Source organism: Oncorhynchus masou, chromosome 27 (genome assembly GCF_036934945.1).
Source record: "Oncorhynchus masou masou isolate Uvic2021 chromosome 27, UVic_Omas_1.1, whole genome shotgun sequence".
Lineage (NCBI taxonomy): Eukaryota > Metazoa > Chordata > Actinopteri > Salmoniformes > Salmonidae > Oncorhynchus > Oncorhynchus masou.
In genome coordinates, this window is record NC_088238.1 from 38,400,048 (window position 1) to 38,427,208 (window position 27,161).

At 44.0% G+C, this 27,161-nt stretch overlaps 1 protein-coding gene and 1 non-coding gene across 5 annotated transcripts in view; one reads left to right on the top strand and one right to left on the bottom strand.

Annotated features, from left to right (window-relative positions):
* The window catches only part of arhgap36 (Rho GTPase activating protein 36), a 92,280-nt gene that overhangs the window by 11,332 nt on the left and 53,787 nt on the right, over positions 1-27,161 (top strand). Inside the window, exon 1 of one of the 4 annotated variants that reach the window (XM_064940136.1) lies at positions 21,642-21,909. The exons of the other annotated variants lie outside the window; for them this stretch is intronic. The gene's annotated coding sequence lies outside the window, so the exon portion shown is untranslated. Of the gene's footprint in view, positions 1-21,641; positions 21,910-27,161 lie in introns of those variants that run through there. 4 annotated transcript variants of the gene reach the window in all.
* On the bottom strand, positions 11,656-11,731 carry trnaa-ugc (transfer RNA alanine (anticodon UGC)). The gene has a single exon. It is a non-coding gene; the product is annotated as a tRNA-Ala (tRNA).

The window sequence follows — 27,161 nt, forward strand, 5'->3', positions numbered from 1 at the left end:
CACCTAAAAGGAAGAAATTCTCCATAACAAACGTTCCATAACAAAGCCCTCACCTATAGAGAGAAGAGTCCCCTCAGCTACTGCAGCTGGTACTGGGATTCTATTCACAAACACAAACAGACCCCACAGAGCCCCAACACAATTAGATCCAACCAAATCATGAGAAAACTAAAAGATAATCACTTGACACATTGGAAAGTATAAACACAAAAATTGAGCAAACTAGAATGTTGTTTGGCCCGAAACAGAGAATCAACAGTAGCAGAATACCTGACCACTGTGACTGACCCAAAATGAAGAAAAGCTTTATCTATGTACAGATTGTGTGAGCATGGCCCTCAAGAGAAGACAGGCTATGTGCCTACTGCCCAGAGAATTTGGTGAAAAACCGAGCTGCACTTTCTAACCTCCTGCCAAATGTATGGCCATATTAGATACACATAATGTATATCCCTCAGATTACACAGACCCACAAATAATTTGAAAACCAATTCAATGTTGATAAACTCCCATATCTATTAGGTGAAATCACAGTAGCCAGATTTGTGATCTGTTGCCACATGAAAAAGGCAACCAGTGAAGAACAAACACCATTGAAATACAAACTATATTTATCCGTTTAACTATTTGCCCATTGTTACAATATTTGAAGTGTCTATATTCTTATTATTTTTTTAACAGTTGAGTGTAATCATTACTTTAGCAATAAGGTTATTTGAGTGTAATTAGAGAGAGAGAGAGAGAGAGAGAGAGAGAGAGAGAGAGAGAGAGAAAGAGAGAGAGAGAGGAGAGAGAGAGAGAGAGAGAGAGAGAGAGAGAGAGAGAGAGAGAGGAGAGAGAGAGAGAGGAGAGAGGAGAGAGAGAGAGAGAGAGAGAGAGAGAGAGAAGGGAGAGAGAGAGATTTTGATTTGTGGTTTCTGTAGTATTCCAAACTACACCTGATCAGGGGTCATAGGCCTATTTTGCGTTGCTTACTTCAGGTAAAAGACGTTTAAAGGAGTTGTAGAGACATTTTGTGTGAGGACAAAAATATGTAGTTCTGCAGATACTGTTGTTTGCAATGTTCCTAAAGCAGTAGTGGCCTGACGACTCCTGCTGAGACTGTCACACAGACTGAGGCTGTCCTAATTAAGACATCGTAGACAAGGCTCTGCCTCTGCCTCCTTCTGCACAGTACCTGAACTGATGTGATTGGTTTATCTAGTGCCTGAACAAGTTTGATTGGTCAATCAAACTTGGGGCGTGTTCAGCAGGACACAACCTTTTTTTTACATTCAGATAGATCAAGGGAACGCAACTATAGTATGGTATATATTTTTACGTGACTGAAGAACAATGGGCCTGTTGATCTCAACTATGCTAATCTTGACTCTGGTTTGGTAGTGGTTTGAACTGGCGATATAAGGTGTAAATTTACCTTTATAGTGGATTCAATTGTGGAGTTATTCCCTTCTCAAAATAGATTATCCTTGGTCTGTGAACTAGCTACTGTGGAGTTCTCCCCTCCAATTTGACAGTAAGTACAGTAATCTACCAGTAGACCTGTCATCAGTCTAGACCCCTCAAATTCAAAACTGGACCTCGAAGCCAGTTCCACCGCTTTGATTTTTCTATTTGAAAATAACATTTCAACGTATTTGTCACACGCGCCAAATACAACGGGTGTAGACTTTGCCATGAAATGCTTTCTTACAAGCCCTTCCCAACGATGCAGAGTTTAAAAAAAAAATGGTGGTGTGCGTAATTAATTATCAGCTGGAACAGGAACACAGGAGTATGCTGGACCTCGTAGGGTAAGATTTGAATACCCCCTGGTCTAGACTATGAAAATGAATTTATTGTTTACTTCACATACCACACTCTCGAATACAGACACACACAATAACCCCAGTGTCCTAGCCATCTAGACTAGGCCTGGAGCTGAGTAATGCTTGGTTCTAGGATCTTAAGATAGACACAATGATAAATCAGGAATGTCTAATGTGATGCTCCTAATCTAGCGTCATGTAAGGCACTGTGAAGGGATCCAGCTACCTAGAAGCACTAGACGTCTCTTCTCAGAAACATGATATTGATGCTAATCATCCTCCATAAATATCATTGACCTATGTGTTGTACAGGGTTAGCTCCTTCAAAACAGTGAGTCTATGTTTGCAATGTGTAGAGCGAGTTACAATTTAAAGTGCTTTGAGACCTTGTACAGTAAATCTAATTCATTGCTAGATTCTAATTTCATCCCTTGGACTTTAAAGCAAAGAATCGTGCATTTTGAGTCCCAAAAATGGGTTATTATTGGATTCCCAATGAACTAACTACATTCCATTTAGAGAAAAGGAAGCGATGTCACCGTGCAAAAATATTGAGATTGGGATATTAGAATTACGATGGCACGGAGATTATTGTGGTCTGGGATCAAGGTCGCCTGAAGTTAATTAGCTGATAAGTCTTATTTTAGCTGATAAATGTATCTCTGGAATTGGAGTAACCCTTGCCCAAGTCCTAACCAACCCTAAGCCGAACCAACCCTAAACCGAACCAACCCTAAACCGAACCAACCCTAAACCGAACCCTAGCCTAACCCTTTACACACTTGCGTTACTGGGAATTGGCTTGCAAAAAAATGGAATAGTCCGCCAGAAGCTTGAAGTGAAATGAAATTACATTTCAACTCACTCCGCCGACGGTCCGCCGGTTTGGTCCTTATGCAGAGGGCAAAACATCTAATAGAACATAAACGAAACAGACTTTAAACACTAGTGTTGCTAAAAGCAGCTAACCTAACCCTAGCTTCATGTCCACATCCTGGTTCAAACCTAAAACTTAGCTCTTACTTTGCTGCCACCATGCTGCTCACCTTTTTTGTGTTGTTGGTAAGTTTTGACACCTTATTGGGCAATTTCTTATCTGTTATCTTCATGCACAACACAACACTGACTTGGCCAGTCCTTCAGTCACGTAGGTTGTGAGAAAGAAGGCCAACACACTTGCTGTATGGGTATCTGTGGTAACGTAAAACCAACATGGTACATTACCTCTACCACTGTGACGTTAGAGAGTGTGCGTGTGTCAGAGGAGGCTGGTGGGAGGAGGAGCAATAGGAGGACGGGCTCATTGTAATGGATGGAATGGAATGAATTGAAAGGTATCAAACACACGGAAACCACATGTTTGACTCCGTTCCATGGAATACATTACGGCCATTATAATGAGCCCATCCTCCTATAGCTCCTCCCACCAGCCTCCTCTGGTGTGTATGCGTGTATTTGTGTGTGCGCTTGCGTGTTTACCGTGTCGTACTGTGTGTTTCCCTGTCAGCTCGTCTGAGTTGGCCGTACGGCTATAAGGGTGAGCGGAGGAAAGGTTGAGTAATGTGTTTTTATTGGCGATTACTAACTGTCAGCTGCTCACAAGTCTGGACAGAAAAAGTTCAACCATCAACGTACGTTTTAATGACATTACATGCAGTGTGGCGGTCCACTGTGTAAGGGTGCTCTTTACATTGGCAGCTCGACTTTTTTTGTTGTTGATTGATACTGCGATGTTTAGTTTTTCCTCAGAAGGTTGGTACATGTGACCCATTTCACAGCCTCAGTGACTTGTGGTTGCACGCTTAGACTAAGGGTGGCAGTAGAGTCAATGGCTGTCCTTGGTTTGAAGTTGAGTTGAGTTGGACATGTGGTTATTTGGTCATTGTGTGTGTGTGTGTGTGTTTTGCTCATAGTAATCAGCTCCAAAACTCATTAGGAATTTCCTGAACAAATAAACAAGTTTCACCTCCTCAATCTTTACGGAGACCTCCAGAGCGCTAGACTATACATCAACACTGGCCTCTCCGTTCCCCCTTTTCCCCCTACCCTTGTCTCGGTATTTTATTCTATTCTAATAATTAGTTTGCCTTTTGCTATATATTTTATTTTATGTATTTATTTATGGGGGACAATGCACATTAAAATCAACATCAATACATACATTTCATCCAATAATATATCTTTCTAACAGCAACACTATCCTCAACTGTTGTCTTACAGATGAGGAACGAGAGATAACTCATGTGTACAGGTTTGGATGGATTTGAGCCATGTTTTCAATCATTTTTTGTTTTAAATACAATAATCAGTGCAGCTTCTCAAGTCCATGGGCATTGCATTCCAGTATATTGTAGCTCTAACAGAGAAGGACGATTGGCCGATTTTACTGTGTCGAGAAGGGACAACCTCTAGTTGCTGCCCTTGATATCATGGAGGTGCTTTCTTTGAGCATGATATGCCGGCATAGGGGTGGAGGGGCAAGACCATGCAGGATCTTAAAGACAAGGCTTGCATCTACATACTGCTTAAAGCTATCCAGACTACATCGATTACGTTTGTAAATGATCTGACCATGATGGTAACTGTATGATTTGTTATAAATAAGTGTTTGTTTGTAGAGTGATTCAATTGGTTTCAGAATAGTACTGTAGCTCCTGCTTGGGACCAGCATGTGAGGCAATATTTCACGTGTGTTATCCACAGTCACGTGTTTCTTAAAGGTCAAGTTGGAGTCTAAATGACGCCGAGATTCCTGAAGTTAGACACACATTTCTGATTCTCCCCATTAACAAGAACATCTCTTTGGGAAGAATTAGAGGATTTCTTAGAGAAGTGGGAGCACGTGGGAGATCATTTATATAGATTGTAAACAGAAGGGAGCCTAATATTGACCCCTGTGGGACCCCAATGTTATAGGAAAGAGAGTCCGACTGAGTGTCCCCAAAATGAACCTCTTTGACTTCTGTTTGTAAGATAGGAATACATCCAACTAATAACGGCAGTGGACACATTAAGGGAGTAGTAGTTTGGATAGGAGGAACTCAGTGGACACATTAAGGGAGTAGTAGTTTGGAGAGGAGGAACTCAGTGGACACATTAAGGGAGTAGTAGTTTGGATAGGAGGACCTCAGTGGACACATTAAGGGAGTAGTAGTTTGGATAGGAGGACCACAGTGGACACATTCATATGGGATTGATGTTTCAACAATACAGTACATAGAGTATATTTATGATTTGCTATGCCATTCTATGCTCATACTTGGTTCCATTGCTGCTCATAAGCCACACTGTTCTGGTTCAATCCGAATGTGAAGTGATCCTGTATCACTGCTGGTTTCCTAATCGTGCCACAGTGGTCAGGTGCCTTCACTTGTTATATGACAGGACAAATACATTAGACTATAATGATGCGAGGGAGGGAGGGCGAGTCTTATTTATTATAGGTTGATAGTGTTCTTACAGTGGTCAGGTACTTGTTATATGACAGGAGAAACACATGTTAGGATATCCGGTGACTTAACCTCTGCTCGCCTCCTCTGAAACCTCGTTGACCTGTTATTGACCCCTTCATGTACATGGGACCTCCTGGTTAAATAAAGGTTGAGTAAATACATAAAAAATGGTCCTTTATGCCTGTATTCCAAATAAAGCTGCTAACACACTCACTTTCTGATTGACCAGATGAATCTTTGATCCACCTATTGGTCTTTGATCCTCAGAGCCCCTTCCGTTTGTATTACCGGTCTCAAGACCACATATTGAGTGTCTCGGTGTTTGTCTCGATGTCAGATACATTTGTACTCGGTTCTTGATTCGGTCTCGGCCGAGACCAGCAGAGTAAAAAACTCCTAATTATCAGCTTCCATTCAGTCAGCGCATAAAACCTCTTCACCAGGCCAAATATATACACTCCTTACTTGAAACATTAATATCTTAACAGTCTTTATATCTATTATCGAACTGTTTGCGCAGTGGCGAACTTATAGGCCTTCAGTGTGTGACAGGTTTGTGATTCCCGGGAGGACAGCAACCATAATACCAGCACACTCATGTAGGAGAGTGCACTTTTTGTAAAACACAAATGACTAGTGGTGTAGTGGAGGGTATATGCAGGTATAAGCCGAATACAAAAAACAAATTCAGTGGGCATTGCTTATACTCAGTGGCGATTTTAGCATGTGAATCTTGGTGGGGCACACTCCCCAAACAATTTGCCAGCAAAGCCACTACACAACACTAAATAATACATGAACAGCATTATAACTGTGACAAACGGTGCCCAGAAACAGTTATGGCCTTCCATGGAGTGAATCCTTCAGGACCATGGAGTGAATCCTTCAGGACCATGGAGTGAATCCTTCAGGACCATGGAGTGAATCCTTCAGGACCATGGAGTGAATCCTTCAGGACCATGGAGTGAATCCTTCAGGACCATGGAGTGAATCCTTCAGGACCATGGAGTGAATCCTTCAGGACCATGGAGTGCATCCTTCAGGACCATGGAGTGAATCCTTCAGGACCATGGAGTGAATCCTTCAGGACCATGGAGTGAATCCTTCAGGACCATGGAGTGAATCCTTCAGGACCATGGAGTGAATCCTTCAGGACCATGGAGTGAATCCTTCAGGACCATGGAGTGAATCCTTCAGGACAATGGAGTGAATCCTTACCATTGTTACACCTGATCTATCAGCGGAGCCTTGTGTGGCAGTGGAAACAGTTCATTCATTAATGAGCGAGCTAGAACAGACGTAGTCAATATAACAAGGACTGAATTTTTTTTGCCACCTGCCCTGAACGATGGATCGCCACTGTGTATTACTCACTTCTTAATCCCTACGGATGCATGTCAAAGTAATGTAGTGGAGGTATAGGAATTACGGAGTACAATAGAGAAACCATGCACCATGTAGCCTATACAATTGCAAAGCACAGGAAATATATTCACATGCGTGGCGCAGACAGCCTAGTTTCATCGTTTCAGAGGAATATCATCTGCAGACAGCAAGAGTGTGCAGCTCTCAGCTGGTTTTGGCATGGAGCAGCTCACAGAGGTATGACATCGGGAGCCGGTCGGGTAGGAAAGATGTTTCCACTTACGATGTCTATCAGTAAATTCTAACTAAGGCAACAATGGGTAAGCAAACCAGGTGTTGAAAAAGTTTAGTCCAAAGTGTTGGTTAGTAGGCTATTGGCGATGCACAATTGTCATCATACGCTGTTTGCATAAGGTGTGCAGACATGGATGGCCCTACCAGGCCTACTCAATCAGATTGATGTGGGTTAACCATTGTTGTGGACTTAGACCATCACATTTTTGCATTTTTTTCTATAAAAAGAAAGTGTGATTTTGAGAGTGAAAATCTGACAAATCTATAGGAAAAAAAGATAGGAAAACAAGATTTTTCACACAGGGTGCCTTTCCTTCGCTGGGCAGTCCATTTGGGAATTTTTGGGCAAAATTATACCCACTTATATAGACAGGCACACACCTGTCTATATAAGGTCCCACAGTTGACAGTGCATGTTAGAGCAAAAACCAAGCCATGAGGTCGAAGAGAGTGTCCGTAGAGCTCAGAGACTGGATTGTGTCGAGGCAAAGATCTGGGGAAGTGTACCAAAAAATGTCTGCAGCATTGAAGGTCCCCAAGAATACAGTGGCCTCCATCATTCTTAAATGGAAGAAGTTTGGAACAACCAAGCCTCTTCGTAGAGCTGGCCACCTGGCCAAACTGAGCAATCGAGGGAGAAGGGCCTTGGTCAGGGAGGTGACCAAGAACCCGATGGTCTCTCGGACTGTGCTATAGAGTTCCTCCGTGGAAATGGGAGAACCTTCCAGAAAGACAACCATCTCTGCTGCACTCCACCAATCAGGCCTTTATGGTAGAGTGGCCAGATAGAAGCCACTCCTCAGTAAAAAGGCACATGACAGCCTGCTTGGAGTTTGCCAAAAGGCACCCAAAGACTCTCAGACCATGAGAAACAAGATTTTCTAGTCTGATAAAAATCAAGATTCAACTCTTTGGCCTGAATGCCTAGTATCACGTCTGGAGGAAACCTGGCACCATCCCTACGGTGAAGCATGGTGGTGGCAGCATGATGCCATGGGGGTGTTTTCAATAGGGACTGGGAGACTAGTCAGGATCGAAGCAAAGATGAACGGAGCAAAGTACACGGAGATCCTTGATGAAAACCTGATCCAGAGCGCTTGGGACCTCATACTGGGGTGAAGGTTCGCCTTCCAACAGGACAACAACCCTAAGCACACAGCCAAGACAACGCAGGAGTGGCTTCGGGACAAGTCTCTGAATGCCCTTGAGTGGCCAAGCCCGAGCCCGGCCTTGAACCCAGTCGAACATCTCTGGAGAGACTTGAAAATAGCTGTGCAGCAACGCTCCCCATCCAACCTGACAGAGCTTGAGAGGATCTGTAGAGAAGAATGGGAGAAACTACCCAAATACAGTTGTGCTAAGCTTGTAGAGTCATACCCAAGAAGACTCAAGGCCTTAATTGCTGCCAAAGGTGCTTCAACCAAGTAATGAGTAAAGGGTCTCAATACATATGTAAATGTGATATTCTTTGCTATATATTGAAATTACCAAACATTTCTAAAAACCTGTTTTTGCTTCGTTGTTATGGGGTATTTTGTGTCGATTGATGACAGGAAAAACAATTTAATGAATTTTGGAATAAGACAGTATCCTAACAAAATGTGGAAAAAGTCAAGGGGTCTGAATACTTTCCGAAGGCACTTTATATCCAGGTCACAGAGTCATGATATAGCCACCAATGTTCCACTACTCCACTGGCGAAAACAGGATAGATGAGTGTGTGTGTGGGGGGAGGGGGGAGGGGGGGTCAACTCCTGTCATTTCTTCTGTTATTCTGTCCCCAGCTCATTTATCTGTTATGTGACAAAGGCTTTTCCCCTGCTGTTCGGTTGTTCCTGACAGACAGAAAGAAAATATGTGTGTGCCCATCACAACCCCCTGTCCTCTCCTTCTCTACAGGGACCATGTCAACTCATGTACACACACACACACACACACACACACACACACACACACACACACACACACACACACACACACACACACACACACACACACACACACACACACACACACACACACACACACACACACACACACACACTGTACAGGTCAACCCCTGTCCCATGTCTGTTCTCATGTCTTCCTGCAGAACATGTTTCTGTTATGTAACAAAAGCCTTTGTTCCCAAATTGTTGTTCCTAACAGATACAGCAGAAAGAAAAGACTTGTGTGTGTTTATCATGCCCTGCTGTCCTCTCCTTCTCCACAGGGACAAGGTCAACTCCTGTCCTTCTTCTATTCTCCTTTACCACACACGCACGCACGCACACACACACACTCTCTCTCATTTCTCCTGTCCTCCTGTACCCAGCACATGTATCACTTACATAACCAAGGCTTTTGTACCCAAATTGGTTGCTCACTGTGCTGTTGCTCCGGACCGACACAGTTGTTCCTGACAGGTGATGGCCACGGTGTAAAGAATGAAATACAACAGTTTTTATGTGGGTCAAGTTATTGCACAATCATCAATAATCCCTGTAGTACTGTATAACCAGGCACAGCGGGAAAAGTATTGGAGACAGAGATACAAATATTTCAGCTAAGAGTCATCAGTTTGTTTGCTCTTTCATTAATCTGTTTTAGATTAGAAAATTCTAACAGTTCCGTTCCAGAATCTCTCAGTTCAGTAAGGGTTGACTTGTCAGCCGTTTGTGATTGATCGCATAATCCAAAGGGTGTGTTTATTCCCGGCTGGGTTGAGGATTGGAAAGCTTCTGAGAGACGTGTTGGTCAGGTTGGAGAGAAAGGTGTCTGTGTTCTTTGCTGGGTTGCAGAATGAGAAAGCTTGGTTGGTGACAGGCAGATGGTTTTAGGCCTAGTGGCACCAGCAGTAACTTGAGCAGCGTAACTGGGAGCCCCATAGACGCCAGCCAGATGTGATGCTTGGCATCTGGAGAGGGTTTACTACGACAGAGATGGAGAGGACCCTTGGGAGGCCTGAACACAAACACAGGCATTTTGTTTACCGCCCCAACAGATCCATAGACGACACAATCTTAATTGCACTCCACACTTCCCTCACCCACCTAGATAAGAGGAATAGCTATGTGAGAATGCTGGTCATTGACTACAGCTCAGCGTTCAACAACATTGTCCCCTCCAAGCTCGTCACCCAGTTTAGGATCCTGGGACAGAACACTTCCATCTGCAACTGGATCCGAGACTGAAACCTGATGGGCCAACCCCAGATAGTGAGGGTAGGTAACATCACCTCTGTCACGCTGATCCTTAACACGGGGTCCCCACAAGGGGTTTGTGCTTAGCCCCCTCCTGTACTCCCTGTTCAACCTCAACTGCGTGGCCACACAGGACTCCAACACCATCATCAAGTTTGATGATGACACAAAGAAGATGAGACAGCCTACAGGGAGGAGGTCAGTGTCTGTGTGGTGCCGGGAAAACAACTTCTCCCTAAAATATTATTTTGAGACAACAGGAGTCATGGAACCTGGTGGAATCTGGCCACTCCAGAGGTCAATTCTAAAGGGCAAAGGTAATATATTTTTGTTTTGTTTAATCTGCTGCTCACTCAGTTTAGCTGCACTGCTGACACGCAGACACATATACACGCAGACACACGCACACACACACACACACACTGCTGACGGTGACTTTCCAACTCCACCCCAGCGCTTCGACTCAAAGCATCTGAACATGGGAATGGGAAGTTGGGGGCTAAAGTTTTCCAGAAAGGATTTTTTGGGTGGCCTCCAAAAGCTTTGTGCAAGAAAATAAAAATTCCCTGCTGCTGCTCTTTTTGACTGCTTCAGTAATCGACAGCATCTTGTTTTTTGCCCCAAAAATGTTTTCAAGTTCATTCAGAAAAATGTATGTATTAGGTTTAACCATTTATAAAATAATTAATGACGGATTGTGTTGGTCTTGGGGATCACGCACTCTCCATTAGTGATGCTCCTTGCAAGATGTATGCATTGACCCTGTGAGACCCAAGCATAGATCCAAATGAAGAAAAACATTTTTAACTTCAGAAATACTTGTAATAGGTGTCACGTTCTGACCTTAGTTCCTTTTTTATGTCTTTATTTTAGTTGGTCAGGGCGTGAGTTGGAGTGGGCATTCTTATGTTGTTTTTCTATGTTTTGTTCTGTTATATTTCCATGTGTTTGGCCGAGTATGGTTCTCAATCAGTGACAGGTGTCAGTCGTTGTCTATGATTGGGAGCCATATTTAGGTAGTCAGTTTTCTATTGTGTTTTGTGGGTGGTTGTATCCTGTGTTTGCACCATACGGGACTGTTTCGGTTGTTTGGTTATACTTTTGTTATTTTGTTCAGTGTTCTGTTTATTTATTAAATATATCATTATGGACATCGACCACGCTGCACATTGGTCTGATCCTTGCTACTCCTACTCAGAAGAAGAGGGATTCCGTTACAACTGGCCTCTGTAATAGGCCTTTGTTTATAAAAAATAAAAATGTATTTGAAATTTGTAGAACAATTTTCTGGAAATGTTGCAAAAATGAAACATTGGGCTTCAATTTTACCTTTATTTAACTAGGCAAGTCAATCAAGAACATATTCTTATTTTCAATAATGGCATATGAACAGTGGGTTAATTGCCTGTTCAGTGGCAGAACGACATATTTATACCTTGTCAGCTCGGGGATTTGAACTTGCAACCTAATATAATAATAATATATCCCATTTAGCAGACGCTTTTGTCCAAAGCGACTTGCAGGTCGGCTGGGGCCACTACTTTTACATATGGGTGGCCCCAGTGGGAATCGAACCCACGACGCTTGGCGTTGCAAGCGCCATGCTCTACCGACTGAGCCACACAGGACCCCCTTTCGGTTATTAGTCCAACACTTACCACTAGGCTACCCTGCTGCCCTAATGTGACATATCTGTGGTAAGAAAACTGTTATTCTATTAAAATCATCTCAAAATGGTGCAAAAGCATTTACATGTAATGGAAAATAGTGTCTAATGGTATATAAAGCTGAAATTAAGTCCTAATCTGATTAAATAGGTCCCAAAATAAATAAATATGTACAATGCATCTGGAAAGTATTCAGACCCCTTGACTTTACAACCTTGTTCTAAAATGGATTAAATATTTTTTTCCCCCTCATCAATCTACACACAATACACCATAAAGACAAAGCAAAAACAGGTTTTGACATTTTTGCAAATGTGTTTCATCAGAGTTCAATCATGGTTTCATTGTTTCTCATGGTCTGAGAGTCCTTTAGGTGCCTTTTGGCAAACTCCACGCGGGCTGTCATGTGCCTTTTAATGAGGAGTGGCTTCCATCTGGCCACTCCGCCATAAAGGTCTGATTGGTTTACATATTACCTCGACACCGGTGCCCCCACACATTGACTCTGTACCGGTACCTCCGGTATATAGCCCCGCTATTGTTTAATATACTGCTGCTCTTTAATTATTTGTTGTTGTGTTCGGCATATGTGACAAATAAAATTTGATTTGATTTGGTGGAGTGCTGCAGAGATGATTGTCCTTCTGAAGCTCTCTCAGAGTGGTGTAAAGTCCTTAAGTAAAGATATTTTGGGGGGTATCTGTACTTTCCTTTACTATTTACATTTTTGACAACTTTTACTTTTACCTCACTACATTCCTAAAGAAAATAATGTACTTTTTACTCCATATGTAACAGTATAACTTTAGACCGTCCCCTCAACCACACCCGGGCGCGAACCGGGGACCCTCTGCACACATCAACAACAGTCACCCATGAAGCATCATTACCCATCGCTCCACAAAAGCCGCAGCCCTTGCAGAGCAAGGGGAACCACTACTTCAAGGTCTCAGAGCAAGTGACGTCACCGATTGAAACACTATTTAGCGCGCACCACCGCTAAGCTAGCGTTTCACATCCGTTACACATACATTTCCCCTGACACCCAAAAGTACTCATTACATTTTGACAGGAAAATGGTCCAATTCACGCACTTACCAAGAAAACATCCTTGTTCATCCCTACTACCTCTGATCCGGCGGACTCACACATAAATGCTTTGTTTTTAAATTAATGTCTGAGTTGGAGTGTGCCCCTGGCTATCCATAAATCAAATTAAAAACAAGAAAATTGTGCCGCCTGGTTTGCCTAATATAAGGAATTTGAAAATGATTAATATTTCTACTTTTGAAGTATCTTTGAGCAATTCCATTTACTTTTGATACATAAGTAAATGTAAAACCATTTTTTTTTACCTTTATTTAACTAGGCAAGTCAAGTTTGTTCTGAAATGTTTTGGCTGGGAAGCATGCGGAAGCTTGTCATTCTCACTCAGATATCATATTAACATGGCATAATAAGTCATAGCAAAATGGATAGAACTGCAGGAAATTAGCTGTAAAAATGAAGAAAAACAATTTCTCTGCCCACCGTCACAATTAGTAGAATTGCATGAAATGTGTTATACATTTTTTTTAAATCCTCTCCACCCAATGACAAAATGTTTCGAATTGCAGAAAACTTGCTTTAAAATTGCAACATTTTCTCTATGCCCCATGGCAAATGTGTAGAATTGCAGAAAATTAAGGGACAGATCAACATTTACTGGAGGGGCTGGTCCAACTCAAGGTGTCGTAAAAAAATACCCTCCCTTCCCTAATTAGAAATATTTTCACATGACACCCCCCCCTAGTAAATTGCCATCTGTCCCCCTTGTACATAAATGTAACACCCTCCCCCTCATAGAATTAACTCAAAATAATGTTACGATCAAAAATAACAACAACCGCGGCTACGCTGTGTTTGTAAACGTGGATATTGACTTTGACACTTCGGCATGCATTTGTGGCACAGCCGATGCCACGCAGGGCTAAGGGCCAGAAGGTTGTGGGGTTGCCGACCACCACAGAGGAGCTCACTCTCCCTGCCTGTTTCAGAGACGGCTGTAGACAATGATCAGCTAGGGGGAAATCAGATTTTCCAAATTTTGATGCCATATTTATAATTATATAAAACATATGCAACACATTTTTCACCAACAGGTTTCTGTGCCAATGCACCACACAACCAATAAAGAAAGCACACCGACTTCAGGCACTTCAATATCACGGTTTGCATTTTCAACACAACAATAATAGACTATATCAATCTCAACATACAGAAAATACATCCCTCCCTACCTAGTAGGCTTACTCAGTACAGAAGGCTTGGCTTGACAATCTCCGAATGTCATTAAACGATTTGGTGTTTTGTTGAAGATATATCTTGCCATTCATTAATTGGCCACTGCACAGTTTGGATTGATAGATTTTATTTGTCAGTACAAAAAATAAAAAATAAAATGTTTTAGAGTGACTGGGATTGCACAATAAAGTTGAACTTATTTCCATTGTTTTACATAAATACATATACAATTATTACAGAGAGAGATGAAAAAATGCTATGAGTTTGATGGGTGAGTTTAAGTACAATTCTTACAAGCTTGTTTGGCTGGTAGCTTATTATTTAGATGTTTGGGGCTGCTGGTGAGCCATGATGTTTTGCGGCTGCTGGTGAGCCATGATGTTTTGGGGCTGCTGGTGAGCCATGATGTTTTGGGGCTGCTGGTGAGCCATGATGTTTTGGGGCTGCTGGTGAGCCATGATGTTTTGGGGCTGCAGGTGAGCCATGATGTTTTGGGGCTGCTGGTGAGCCATGATGTTTTGGGGCTGCTGGTGAGCCATGATGTTTTGGGGCTGCAGGTGAGCCATGATGTTTTGGGGCTGCTGGTGAGCCATGATGTTTTGGGGCTGCTGGTGAGCCATGATGTTTTGGGGCTGCTGGTGAGCCATGATGTTTTGGGTCTGCTGGTGAGCCATGATGTTTTGGGACTGCTGGTGAGCCATGATGTTTTGGGGCTGCTGGTGAGCCATGATGTTTTGGGGCTGCTGGTGAGCCATGATGTTTTGGGGCTGCTGGTGAGCCATGATGTTTTGGGGATGCTGGTGAGCCATGATGTTTTGGGGCTGCTGGTGAGCCATGATGTTTTGGGGCTGCTGGTGAGCCATGATGTTTTGGGGCTGCTGGTGAGCCATGATGTTTTGGGGCTGCTGGTGAGCCATGATGTGCAGACATGATCAAAGTGACTGGACCAGAGCACTAGCTCGGTTTCCACCCAATTGGTGACACATTTTAGTGAGCCTGTGGATCCAGAAATACTCCCTTTTGAAGAAGTTTCCTCTCAATATTGGCTAAACGGCACACATTTCCATCCTTAAAAACAGCCTATAAACAAATGACAAAAACACTATTCCTTCGATGTGTAGCATATGCAAAACGTTATAGCCAATTTTTGTATTGTTGTTTTTAGGCTACTTTTCCGAAACAACAATTGTCCACCTCACGGTTCAGCTGTCAGAGATTTGATCACAAACTGTATCAGAGCATTGCATGCATAGGCCTATAGGCTTAGGTGTCCACAGTGTGATATTAACATTTGAATAAATACATATAGCCTATATAAAGGAAGAGAGGCTTAGGCCTAACCCCAGAGAGATAGGGATATGCCAGTGGCATGCTACCACACCGACATGCATTTCTTTATGTCAGATGGCCACTGCGGCTGTTATACAAATATAGAAGGAGGCTAATTTGTTACATCTTCAGTCAGAATATTGTGTATAAAGATCAGCAGTATAATGTTAGCTTATGGGAGTAAATCTGGTCGGCCTTCCTCACCTCATGCTCAAGGGTCAGTTGCAGTGCCGGGGCACACTGCCTTTCAGATCATAAGCCTGTAGTAGCTACAGCTTTTTTTAGGTTGCTCTACAGCGGAAAGGTAGAATAAACGAGTCAGGAGCAGGTTTTCTTACATTGAACAAAGTTCTTTGTTGAGAAATGTTTTTCTTCTCAAACAATCCTTAACACAGAGTCAAGGATGATCTCACAAGGACAACACAAATCTTCTTCTTTACAGGGACACTGTCTCCCTCACTGCCGGTTCCCTCCTCTCTCTCGTAGGGGGAAGAAAATAGGTGATTAGTACCATCAGCTGTGCTTAACTGCCTCTGATCACCTTGACTCACATGCCGTGCTGGGCTACTATACGTGGGACCAGCCTGCCCCCTGGTGGTCCTTCCACATACCTCACCCCTCAGGACTGGACCGGAGGGCCGGGCGAAGGCTCACTTAATGGTTAGGGCCTCTTTCTCTACGGTAGCATATCTATGTTCCCAATCACAGAACTTCCTACTTATGAAGAGAATAGGCCTCTCTGCTTCACCTTCACCCTGAGCTTGGACGGCCGTGAGCTCTGTATCTGAGGCGTCTACCTGCACAATGAACTCTTGGGAGAAGTCGGGAGCCTGCAGGACGTGATCAAATCACAGGCTGGAAGGCGTCTTTCGTCTCTTCCTTCCACGCTATACGAGTAGGCAGATTTTTCTTTATGAAATCTGGGAGGTGGTGGCAATGGTTGCATATCCAGGGATGAAACTGCGATAATATCCCGTTATTCCCAAGTAGGGTCAGACGTCCCGCTTCGTCTGGGGCCGAGGCCCATCCCGAATTGACCTGGTTCTGCCTGTGGACATATTTTTCCGTTCCCCACAGTGCATCCCAGGTATTGCGCTTCAGACAGACCCAGGCACCATTTTATGGGATTGACTGTCAGCCCTGTAGCATCCAAGACCACAAGCACTGCCCGCAGTGGCTATCCCAGTCCTTGCAGTGGATGACCACATCGTCTATATACGCTGCTGCGTACTCTTGATGGGGCCATAGAATGGCATCCATGAGGGGTTGGAAAGTAGCCGCAGTGAAGGGCATCCTCACATACTGAAAAAGCTCCTCCGGTGTGGCGAAGGCAGTCTTTGTGTGGTCCTCCGGAGCCACCGGCACTTGCCAATATCCCTTCATCAGATCCAGGGTGGTGATAAACTTGGCCCTTCCCAAGCACTCCAAGAGTTCATCCACGTGGGGCATGGGATACGCGTCGAATGTAGAGATGGCGTTTACGGCCCTAAAGTCGTTGCAGAGCCTCATACTACCATCAGGTTTGGGGACCAGGACTATGGAACTGGACCACTCACTCGTAGTTGGCTCGATCACCCTCATCCTCAGCATCCCCCTTACCTCGTTCTTAGCGATGACTCGGCGGGCCTCAGGAATCCAGAAAGGCCAGATATGCACCTTCTTGTCCTGGGACAAACAGATGCTTGCCGAATTACATAATGAGCGTGTCTAGCTGTCTCGACTGCTCCTGCAGGAGAGTTCGGCCATGGCATACCTGTAGCGGGGCCTCCTCTTTTTCCTTGTCCTCCACTGCCATCAAAGCAACTCTCTTGTACTTCTTCAGCAGATTGATCTGATAGAGTTGGACCTTCTTCCTCCTGTCAAGTTGCTTGATGCGGTAATTGACCGGTGAGACCCTGTCCTTTACCCCGTAGGGCCCCCTCCACTGTGCCAGCAATTGGTATTCGGCCATGGGCAAGAGTACCATACCTTTCTCTCTCACGGTGATCTCCCTGGGTGTCGTTGACTTATCGTAGGCCCGGCCTAGAGTCTGTTGCGCCTTCTCCATATGCTCCTTTCCTATGGGCCAGAATGCCGACAGTCGGTCCCGCATCAGGATAACGTGTTCTATCGTCGACCGGCGAGGGGTCCCATGAGGTCCCTGAGGTCCATAGCTATGCATTCGAAGCAGGTCTCTATAATGGGAAGAGGAATCAAAGGATTACGCAGGTGTGGCCATGGGGCCATAGGCTGACATTGATCACTCATCCTACAATACCTGGCCACATCTCGGGTGACACGGGGCCAATAGAACCTCTGCATGATTCTGTCAATCATTTTGTCCTGTGCCAGGCGTCCTCCTAGGACATGGGAATGTGCTAGCTGTAGGACAGTATCCCTGTACTGTATGGTCTACGCACCATTCGTAATTCCGTTTTTTTCCGCCTTCGTTGCATGACCCAATTCAAGAGCATGCCTGACTGCATAGTAGGGAAGAGAGGGTTCGCCTGACCCGTCGACATTTCTCCTGTTGATCACCTTCACTTTCCTCGTGGCGTCCCGTAGGTCTGGGTCTCGATGCTGAGCTGTGGAGAACTGTCCCTTTAATTCTTGGGGCAAGTCGACCTCTGTAGAGGGGTGTGGAGGTTGTTCCCCATCCCCATTGGGGGGTGCCCGAGGAGAATCCCTTCCATGTTCCCTCCCCTGACTGGGCTTCAAACATATCCCGTAGCCTATGGTCGCGCCTTCCTTCCTCCACCATGTACAACCCTTTGCAGGTGTTTTCATTTGAGGTTTCCTGGAATAGCTGTCAGAGGCGTTGGGTCTATATTTCCTCCGCTGCTCCAGAGGTCGAGGCCAAGACTACGTTTCCTCAGGCTTGGACTTGGGTTTTTTCTTTCTCTGCTTTCCTGCCCCCCCCTGTGGTGGGCCGGACCTTGGCGTGTTATAGAGAGACCTGGTACCCTTTGTTCGGTGCGTAAAGTTGTCTGCCGAAGCTCCTTATACAGGGGACAGTCTCTCCCGATCAATAATGGCACCTTCAGCTGGGGTACTTTCCCTGCCCTGACTGTACACCTTCCTTTCGGGGTGAGAATGGACAGACTCACGGTGGGGTAATAGTGGGTGTCTCCATGGATACAGGATACGGCTACTTTGTCTGGTAGTAGTGTTGCTGTGGTCACCATCTGCTCCTCCACTGATATAACCATACTTCCTGAGTCGAGAATGGCTACCACGTCTCATCCTTCTTTTCGAACATGAATCTCTGGGGCTGGGTCTGTTTCTGCTAACTAACAAGGGAAATCCTGCCCTCTCGTACAGGGATGTGTGGGGACGGGCAGCGATGACTCGGTGGCCATGGACTCGTCCTTTCTGGGACCTTGTGGGGCGTAATGGTCCGGAGACTGGCATTTATAGCACCAACACTGTTGTGTGGGTGGTGACTCTTCACATCCGGAGCGGTTTCGGTCGTGCCCGGGGTTAATCGTGGAATGGTCTTGGCAGAGTCCTTCTGGTCCTCCTTGTCCCCTTTTAACAACACCCATGTAGATTGATACGTTTCCACGGCCTGGGCTATGTCATCTGCGACGAGGGGTTTGTTTTCCCCACAACCATTTTCAAGTCCGTGGGGTATTTCCCTTAAAATCTTGAGAGTCTCTACAACATGTTCTACTCCCTTTCCGGGTTCCAGCAACTGTTTTGTTAGTCGTACGAGTGCGAAGATCTGGGCCCGCACGGGTTCGTCGGCCATATAGGTCCATTGATGGAACTTCACGGCTCGATCTCGGCGGTCAACTGGTACCGGGACAGAATCTCGGTTTTTAGTCACCCATAGCAGCGTCGTGGGGTTCCAGGTCACAGTAGGCTTCCTGGGCTATCCCGGGTCAAAAGAGGGGCTAACGCGCTCCCCCATTCTGTTAGGGGCCACTCTTCCAAGGTGGCCGTCCTTTCGAAAGGGATGATAAAAGCCTCAATATCATCCTCCTCTGAGAGGCGAGGTAAGGCGGCGTGAGCAGCCGCACTCGGCTTCACTCTCAGTTCTTCTCGCCTGTTCAGCTGTTGTTGCATGAGTTCTATGGTTGTCTGCTGTGCCGTGATCAACTGTTGTAGTGGAGCGTTATCCATCTTTCTTGTATGGTTCCTCTGTGTCTACAGGTAGATTTTTATTTCCCTTACTTATCCTCGTGTAACCTGTCCACCTTATGCCCGCATTCTCTACCAATGTATTTAGGTTGCTCTACAGCGGAGAGGTAGAATAAACGAGCCAGGAGCAGGTTCTTACTTTGAACAAACTTCTCCATTGAGTTTTTTTTTCTTCTCAAACAATCTCACACAATCAGGGATGATCTCACAAGGATAACACAGATCTTCTTCTTTTCTTCTTTTTTAATAATGAGCACAAGGTGAGTAACTTTTAACTATAACATAGATCACGGGTGTATCACTGCCTCAACTATCGCGGAGAACTCCTTACGGGAGGTGGTGCAGATCTGTGGTTGCCATTCCCAAGAGGTAGTTTGTCCTCTTCTTCTCCCTTTCGTCTGGTAAATCCTCTCCTTTGGAGAATCAATCACTTTTTCCCCTCCAGTCTCCCCCACTGCCGGTTCCCTCCTCTCTCTCGTAGGGGGAAGAAAATAGGTGATTAGTACCGTCAGCTGTGCTTAACTGCATCTGGTCACCTTTGCTCACATGCCGGGCTGGGCTACTATCCGTGGGACCAGCCTGCCCCCTGGTGGTCCTTCCACACTTAATAACCACGCCATACCAAATGTTCACAAAAGTTTCTGAACTTTATTAGGGTAATATTAGAAGTAAGTCAAGCCATTGTTTATTGAGAAAATATGACCAGAAGAGCAAGTGTGCAGCACCCTCCCTGTGCCCAATAAAAAAAACACAACCCTCCCCAAAGCAAAAACAAAAGTTTGATAACCCTCCCCTGTCTTGGACCACCCCTCCCCCAAGTACATTTCAATCTTTCCCTAACTTTAAAACGTGTCCATCAATATATGATTGTAGCCCAATGTTGCGTTCTTGTGACACTTACAAAACTACCTCCAGCTCTGGCTCAGAAGGTTTGTTTCTCATTTTTAGTTGCTCTACATAATCACACTACATCTTGGAGAATACAGGAAACATATTTTTAGTCACGTACTTGTACGTATGGTTTAAATCATATGCTTGTGTAGGGGACCAGTGTGGTCTCAGATGGGTGTACAGTTTTCTAATGTTCCAGAGGCATCTAGAAATACCTATTATCCTATTTCTCCTTTTTAAGGGGAGTGGTCAGCGTGAGAAGAAATAGCTGAGGTAGATCTCCCTGGGATTCTCTTTTCTGTGCGGAGGGGGAATAACGCCAGGAGTAGAGGATGAGAGTTGGAGAAGTGAAGTACTGATGTAGAGGAAAGAGAGTGAGAGGATAAGGGCAGGGAGAAATGAGAGGGGGGGAGAATGGCAGATAAGAGAGAAGTATGTGATAGAGAGAAAAAAAGAGAGGGAGAGGGGAGAAGAGCAGAGAGAAAGGAGAGGGTGAAAATCACTCATTAAATCAAGCCAGGACAGCTTAGTTAGTTCACAGACTTATCCCCCCCTCCTTCCCTTCCATCCCCTGTTCATCTTACGTCCCACCTCCCCACTTCCCCCCTCCCTTCCTCTCATTCTCTTCCTTTCAGTTCTCTCCCCTGCATCTCTCCCGTTTCCACGCTTATTTCCTCCTCTTTCCCTTCTATCCCCCTTCTCCCCTCTCCTCACAGAGAAAAAAAGAAAGGGACAGGGAAAGAGCAGATCAGAGAGAGGTACGTGATAGAGAGAAAAGAGTGGGAGAGAGGAGAAGACCAGAGAGAAGTACGTGATAGAGAGAAAAGAGTGGGAGAGAGGAGAAGACCAGAGAGAAGTACGTGATAGAGAGAAAAGAGTGGGAGAGAGGAGAAGACCAGAGAGAAGTACGTGATAGAGAGAAAAGATTGGGAGAGGAGAGAAGAGCAGAGAGAAAGGAGAGGGAGGAGGAGATAGTGAAAATCACTCATTAAATCAAGCCAGGACAGCTTAGTTAGTTCAGACTTATCCCCCCTCCTTCCCTTTCATCCCCTGTTCATCTTACGTCCCACCTCCCCACTTCCCCCCTCCCTTCCTCTCATTCTCTCCCTTTCAGTTCTCTCCCCTGCATCTCTCCCGTTTCCACGCTTATTTCCTCCTCTTTCCCTTCTATCCCCCTTCTCCCCTCACAGATTCAGCCCCCCCCATCCCAGTGTTTACGTGAAGTGATCTCTTGGCAGCGAGACTCAGCTCACTGATTTACACCAGCAGATGGAGGGAGCAGATCTCTCTCTCTCTCCTTCTGTTTGCTCACTCTGTCTTGCTCTCTTTACACCGAGTGTGTTCCCTCATGCCCCATTTGGACTGGGCACACTAACCTGGTCTGCGTCTCTGCTGTGAGTGTGTGAATTTGAGTGTGAGCGTGAGAAGTAGCTGTGCAGACTACAGGACTTAGCTGAGTGGACTCACTCACTCCATAAAGGCCTTTATTCATCTACAGCTGACTATCTACGTACAGGTATAGATTGTTTTTTACAATTTTTATTATACCTTTATTATACCAGGCAAGTCAGTCAGTGTGTGCTTAATGTGTGTTTGTGGTCTCTCTAAGTCTTCAAAAGGTGTGAATTTATTGCTACTGTCTCTAGAACGGTTTGTTAGTCAAAGTGTGACAATTGTTGAGACTCTCGTTGCTCTTTGTTGTGTCGAAAAGTTCTGTCCGGTAGCGAGTGTGTTTGTGTTCAATAGGTATTTGTCATCAAAAGGTATTGTGTGTTTGCTACTGTCTCCATGTCTTGGAGTGTCGAAGAGAATGTGTGCTATGTCTCACGGCTTGCTCTGCCAAGTATTGAATAAAGCTAGATAATGCGTGTGTTTCAATGCATGTGTTGTACAGTAGGTTCTCTCAGTCTCCTTCAGTGCTCTGCTCTGGTTGCTGTCATTTATCTGTAAAGTATTCAATCAATCCGCTTGAACAATCTGAATGTGTGCCTTCTGCAAATTTGAGCCTTCTGTGAATTTGTATTGTCAAGGGTTGCATTTATAGTCTGAATTAAATCTGACGTCTTCAACAATAGATTGAACGAACTAAGTAAAATGCACATATGGAAAATGATCTTACTTTGTGCAGAGCAAATAATCCTGCATGTGACTATTTTCACATATATATGTGCATTTTACCCTCTTCAAAATAACCGATCTCAGTCCTCTTTAAAGTGAACTCTTGGGTAAAGGAGAAGCAAAATAACTCAGTTCTCTTTGTATTCACACTGCCCATGCCTTTGAATGAGGACTCCAACTCTTTTGACATTTCACTTCACCTATTTTGTGGTCGGAGACCTCTTTGCATTCACATTACTATGTTTTCAGAAAGGAACCAAGATCTTTTTTCCAAAATTTACTCAATGAACTCTGGGTTTTCACAACGTGCAGGACAAGCAATTCCATCAGATTGTGTTATCAACAGCAAGATATACCTACTTACATGTTGGAAGTTACTATATTGCATTTTGTTAAAAGATGAGACATAATAATTATAATCAGTAGATAATATTAACATCTAAATATTATTGGTAACAGAATAAATAGCAGAAGAATACTGCAGATTAAATAATGCTGTAATAGATGAGACCCTAAATGTAGGCTACTGGCCCTTTAAGTGTTAACATTGCTTTTGTGGTAGCGCTATCCGGAATCTTTGGGTTGTCCCTACCCTAAATCCTAAACTCAACCCCTAGCCTAACCCCAACCTAAACCATAACCCTTACCTAACCTTAACCCTAACGTTAACCCTTACCTTAACCATTTAAAATGTCAACTTCTATGGGGTAACGTGAGAGTTGGGACGTCCCAAGGATTCCAGATAGGGTACAAAATCAAGGTCCATGCTATCTTGTGATTCTCACCAAATATGTTGCTGTTGCTGTGGCTTCAAACCCCACAATCGAATAAACAGCTGATGAAGCTCTCTTAGCCTATAGATTACATATAGCAAACAAATAACCTGAACATTGTGTCGGTACAAAACTCATATTTTGGCATTGCTGTGCATCCTTGACAATTGCTAATCAATATCCTAAAACAGCACACATTTTTTTCCACCCACCCGGACATCATCTTCTCTCTTTTGTGGCACCAATGTCAGGGGTTAGGGCTGGGAGAACGATGTGACAGTAGTCTAGTGTGTACTACAGGAAAAGGGTCAAGCAAAACCTGCTGAGCTTTGCCTCCACAGTGCCCTAAATAAAGGGAACCGGACAGCGGAATTCAAGCGAACCAAACTCTCGAGATGATCTCGGTTTGGTTCGCTTCTGGGTCTCTTTTGAGGGCTGTGAGTCCCTTTGGCGTGCTCAAGCAATTAAGCGAACTGCACAGAGTTCACAAGAATTGGCTGAAAGGTACCAAGTGTGAAAACACCCTAAAATTAGTAGAAAATGACTTAAATAGGGATCTTCTCAGGTTAGTAACCTCCATTCATTTTAGTGATCAGATGGTCACTATAGTATGTTTGTATTTGGGGGGGTAGCCTAGTGGTTAGAGCGTTGGGCCAGTAATCGAAAGGTTGGTGGATGGAATCCCTGCACTTACAAGGTATGAATCTGTCGTTCTGCCCCTGAACAAGGCAGTTAACCTACTGTTCCTAGGCTGTCATCGTAAATAAAAATGTGTTCTTAGCTGACTTGCCTGGTTAAATTAATTATATATATATATATATATACACACACACACACAACACACAGCACAGCTGTCAATTTTTTGGTCCTTATATTAAACTTGTATACTTTTTTATTTATCACAATTTTCTTAAACCAATTTTGATCTTTAATGCCGGGCCAACAGACAAGTGTATTACATTTTCCCTCTTCCACTTGCCTCTTCCATTTTTGTGGTAATGCTGCAATTAGTTGGTTGTAATTTTGGGTAGAGCAGCTTTTCCATATAGCTGCATATGCGACATAACACCAACAGTCCTATTCATGATATAATGTACAAAGATAACTTTTTTTTTAAATAATGTTTTTTATATAAATTAGTATGTTTGTCAGTGTGTTTTTCTTGCATAAACCTAAGTCTGTGCTCTCCTCCGGTACCTTTTAGAATTCAGTTTCACCTCATCTAAGAAGTGTTATTTTAGAACATTTACATACTTGTAACGGTTTTGACTTGAGGTTATTATTTATAGGGGTGCCAGGTAGGTTGTGCCTACCAGAGAAAACATTGGTTTCTCCTTTTGGTTTGGGAGGGAATGAGTCCCATCTGGTCCGTCAAGTCTACACCAATACAAAGGACTTATGTAAAAGTCAGGATGGAAATAAACTTTTCATAAATCCTTAAAACATTGGAAATAACTTCAAAAACTATATTATTTTGCGTGGGTTGTATTAGCAACATCAATGATTACACACACATATAATAATATAACAATGAGTTCTGGTTCCTCCAGAAATGTCCTGTACCTCGGGCCTAAAAAGAGTCCAGCCCGGTAAAGGAGTTCAGGGAACTCCCGTGACCTTAGTCACGCAATGTTTGTCCGTTCATTCAAGTGTAGCGTAAACCCAGTATTAATCATATAATCCATATAACAATTATTTTACCACAGAACTTTAAAGCGTATCAACTCTTACTAAGTCCTCAACTACAACTAACTACATAAATCATCACCGTATACATGACATCAAAACAAATTAAATACTGTATACAAAAAGGTGGTAGTCAGTCGGTCAGTCAGACAATCCAATCCGCCAATAGATCTCCAGCAGAGAAAGGCCAAGAAAAACGGAGAGGTGTAGTCCATGGACAGACGCAAAGAGTGGATCCGATCCTGGGTAAACTCTATTAGGCTACAAAACACACGTTTAACGGCAACAAAACAACGGAATAGAGAAGCTTCGGAACTGAGGGTTGACCACATCCTCATTCACGTCTCCATCAAAAAAAAACAACACTTTTGCGCAGCTGATGCTGGCTATTTAATTGGGAATTAAAGGGAAAGCGCACTATTGGAAGGAGCTGCACCGAGACGGTTCAGAAAAATTCAGGGCCGGTCACATACTTTTTTAAATCATTGGAACACACACACTCTGGTAGCCTGGTTCCATGGACAAGAAGTCAGTCCGTATCTCTCTCTGTGTGTGTGTGTGTGTGTGTGTGTGTGTGTGTGTGTGTGTGTGTGTGTGTGTGTGTGTGTGTGTGTGTGTGTGTGTGTGTGTGTGTGTGTGTGTGTGTGCAGCTAAACTGAGTGAGCAGCAGATTAAACAGAACAAAAATATATTACCTTTGACCTTTAGAATTGACCTCTGGAGTGTGTGTGAGTGTCCCATATAATCAGCAGCAGTTATACAACCACAACACACCTATTGAGTTTCAGTGTAATAATGAGTTGTGTTGATCCCTAGGGTATAGTTGGTATTCATCATCAGGCTTGATTAAATAACAGACACAGAAAAGCTGTCCTGATCACTCCAAAATCACCAGAAGGGGAAAGTAGCCATTTTGAATAGAATAACTAAAATAATCCAGCCTGCATTGTCCCAGGTTTGTTTGTACTTCAGCAATCTTGTCTGACTATCATTGTTAGGCCATGTAAGACAACAATAGTCAGGAGTTAGATCAGAGGGGTACGATCAATGCAATACAAAGAGGAGGAAATGAAAGAGAACATTTTAAATAGAAAAACACCTCAGAATCCAGTTTGTTCTTTAGCCAACTACTCTGACTATAGTTGTTATGCCATACCCAATTATTGCCCTAGCTACAGTGGGGCAAAAAAGTATTTAGTCAGCCACCAATTGTGCAAGTTCTCCCAATTAAAAAGATGAGAGAGGCCTGTACCTTTCATCATAGGTACACTTCAACTATGACAGACAAAATGAGAGAAAAAATCCAGAAAATCACATTATAGGATTTTTTATGAATTTATTTGCAAATTATGGTGGAAAATAAGTATTTGGTCAATAACAAAAGTTTATCTCAAAACGTTGTTATATACCCTTTGTTGGCAATGACAGAGGTCAAAAGTCTTCACAAGGTTTTCACACACTGTTGCTGGTATTTTGGCCCATTCCTCCATGCAGATCTCCTCTAGAGCAGTGATGTTTTGGGGCTGTTGCTGGGCAACACAGACTTTCAAATCCCTCCAAAGATTTTCCATGGGGTTGAGATCTGGAGACTGGCTAGGCCACTCCAGGACGTTGAAATGCTTCTTACGAAGCCACTCCTTTGTTGCCCGGGCGGTGTGTTTGGGATCATTGTCATGCTGAAAGACCCAGCCACGTTTCATCTTCAATGCCCTTGCTGATGGAATGAGGTTTTCACTCAAAGTCTCACGATACATGGCCCCATTCATTCTTTCCTTTACACGGATAAGTCGTCCTGGTCCCTTTGCAGAAAAACAGCCCCAAAGCATGATGTTTCCACCCCCATGCCTCACAGTAGGTTCTTGGATGAAACTCAGCATTCTTTGTCCTCCAAACACGACGAGTTGAGTTTTTACCAAAAAGTTATATTTTGGTTTCATCTGACCATATGACATTCTCCCAATCTTCTTCTGGATCATCCAAATGCTCTCTAGCAAACTTCAAACGGGCCTGGACATGTACTGGCTTAAGCAGGGGGACACGTCTGGCACTGCAGGATTTGAGTCCCTGGCGGCATAGTGTGTTACTGATGGTAGGCTTTGTTACTTTGGTCCCAGCTCTCTGCAGGTCATTCACTAGGTCCCCCAGTGTGGTTCTGGGATTTTTGCTCACCGTTCTTGTGATCATTTTGACC